The sequence below is a fragment of the Phodopus roborovskii genome, unplaced genomic scaffold, assembly GCF_943737965.1.
Source record: "Phodopus roborovskii unplaced genomic scaffold, PHOROB, whole genome shotgun sequence".
Classification (NCBI taxonomy): Eukaryota; Metazoa; Chordata; class Mammalia; order Rodentia; family Cricetidae; genus Phodopus; species Phodopus roborovskii.
This window is the reverse complement of record NW_026126613.1, coordinates 6,763,614-6,766,379: the sequence shown is the minus strand read 5'-3', so window position 1 is coordinate 6,766,379 and position 2,766 is coordinate 6,763,614. Positions and strand designations below refer to the sequence as shown.

At 47.8% G+C, this 2,766-nt stretch overlaps 1 pseudogene; it reads right to left on the bottom strand.

Moving 5' to 3' along the window:
* Positions 1-200: 200 nt before the first annotated feature.
* Positions 201-1,844, bottom strand: LOC127237796 (5'-nucleotidase domain-containing protein 2-like; annotated as a pseudogene).
* Positions 1,845-2,766: the final 922 nt, after the last annotated feature.

Here is a 2,766-nt window from a genome sequence, read left to right as displayed (position 1 = left end):
GAGATAGATACTAGAGATAGACACCACTATCAGAGACCCCATAGACTTCCCAGGTCTCCTAACTGACACCCACATTCAGGAGGCTTGATTCAGTCCGACTGGGGTCCATGAGCTCCCACTTGCCCAGGGTAGCTCTTTCTGTGGGTTTCTCCAGCATTTTTTATGTCTATTTTTTATTTTTATTTAATTTAGAAACAATCTTTTTTTTTTTTTGAAGACGGAGACCACTTTTATTGCTTGTCAGGTTGTCTGGGGCTGCAAAGACGGAGGGTCTGTCTGTCCAGGACAATAAAAGTGCCCTCATCAGATGTGGGCCATGCCACGGAGAAAGGGTGTCTTCATGCAGCCAGTGCAGAGCTGGTCCATCCAGAGGGGTGCCTCATGCTGCAGGGGTGTGAGGTGCGGGTAAAAAGTGAAGTCCACAGGGTAGTTGAGCAGACAGCTGAGGGAGGCCATGTAGAGGTCGGAGAAACGCACGAGGCGCCTGGAGAAGTAGGTGGGGTTGTGGAAGTTGCCGAACATGCTTCCAAACTGGGCATTGAATAGGGCCTTGGTGATGCATCTCAGTTCTTGCTGCTCCTTCATCCAGGTAGCCAGCACCTTGTCGTGACTCTGCATCTTGATAAGTCTGCATGTGTTCGAGCAGCCCAGTGAGAGCCTGCTACCAGGTCAATGAGGGCATGTACTGTTCTGTGTTGATGATGCAGATCTCACACTCCAGCTCATGGATGATGGCTCCTGTGCGCCTGCCATGCCGAAGCATGAGATCCGCCAGGCCACTGTAGAGGTGGTCACTGAAGTAGAGCATATGCGGCCCAAGCCATTCTGCCAGACGAAGAAAGTCAAACAGTTTTCCCTGCCTGTAGATCTTGCCCTTTTCTAGGCGAGGATCTGGTCCCAGTGGAGGGAGCCCTTCTTATCAAGCTTTTGAAAAAGTTGGGCTTGTCTGCCTGGACGATCACCATTGAAGTGTTGGTGCCAATCAGGACAAAGGCATGTGCCTTTGTCCACAAAGCTAAAAGGACTGTTGGTGATGAGGAACAGCTGTTTCCCTTGGGCTACCAGGCGACTCCGGGCTGCAAATGTTTCATCCCCTCTCAGGATGTACTTTTCCATGTCTTGTTCAATCCCCTGGTACATGAGGCCCTTCACATAAACATCCCGGATGGCATCCTTGTAGAGATGAACTTGGTCAAACTCCAGGCCATTGCCCAGAAAGTAATCAACCACACAGGACAGCAGTGCCATCTCTGGTAGTGAGAAGATACTCATAAACTGTTTGATGGAAGGGCCCTTGCCGTAGAAGCCGCTCATCTGGTATAGTGGGATGTGCTGGGTGCCACTGTATAGGTCAATAACTTCATCATCTGGCACAGGCTGGAGGTCCCTGTAGGCTGTTCCCAGTTGTACATAATGAAAAGCATCAATTTTCATCAGAAGGCTCTTCTGAATGTCATAGTGTAGGCCACGGATGGCAAAACTGGGGTCATAGTCGTACTTCCGAATTCCCTCAGGGTATTTGTTGTGCTCTATCAAGATGTCCCAGGCAGCGTTGAAGATCTCAGGGTACAGGGCATCTGCATACTGGGCCAGCATATAGTCATAGTCAAACCATAGACTTCAACGTCACGCAGGCTTAGATGGCTGCCGGTTTAGAAGGATGCAGACCTCAGAGGAAAGACAGTCGTGCACCAGCCTCCGCATGTCCTGGTAACGAGGCCACAAGTGTGCACTGATGTTCACGCTGTCTGCAGGCGGGAAGCCGAGCATGGGGTGATGGGGCAATGGGCTCCTGGACCCAGCGGGCCGCAGCCAGGGCAGGAGGGTGAGGACAAGGCAGCCATGGCCTCTGCACAGCAGCCCGCAGTCCCGCATCCGCCATGCTCCCTGAGCACTGCCCCCAATGCCCTCAGCCTGCATGCTTGCCTGCCAGCTGCAGCTCTCTGACTGTTAGAAACAATCTTATTTTACGTATCAATAAAAAGCCATATTTTTAAATGTAGAGAATAAATATTAGTCTATCTCACATTTCCATTATTTTAAAAGTGAACGCGATATATTTTCACTGATCACCTGTCCACATGTTCTGTCAGCCCTGCTGCTGTCACATGGCATGGAGGATGATACTTCCCCCACCTGACTCTCACAGCACAAAACCAGGAATATATAATAATTTGTTCTACTTCCCTGATATTTGGCAATAACACTAGTAAACTTCAAAGCTCTCACTCTAGTTTAAATTGCACACGCTATTCCTGACATTTCTCCTGGATACGGATGATAATTTCCCTTGCTGACATTCCTGAAGCATTTCCTTGAACACCAAGCTCCTCAGCTGCCTAGCACTTTACTGCTGGCCTCCTTTGGGATGATGTTAAGACATCTTCAGTCTTCTATCACTTGTGATGTCTTCTTGAGTTACCTATTTTTTTTTTTTTTGCTTCAGTATCATGCAAAATGTAGACATATTTAGGGATTGGTGGTTCTCTAGAAAGGAAGCATACATCCACATCTATGTTGAAATACGTTCCAAACTTTTGGGGGATCACCTGCATAGTTATTGAAATACCAGCCTAGCCAGTTTCCCCTCTGGCAAACAAGTACATGCCACTTAGTAGATATCCAGCCAGGGAGAGACTCTGGTGTCTTTATAGTCTCTGTGTGTACTTCTGTTATTGCTCTTCTAACTTTCAGGAAAGATAACTTTGACTCTTTTTAAGTTATTATTTTATGTGTATACTTATTTTGCCTGTATGTACTTACATG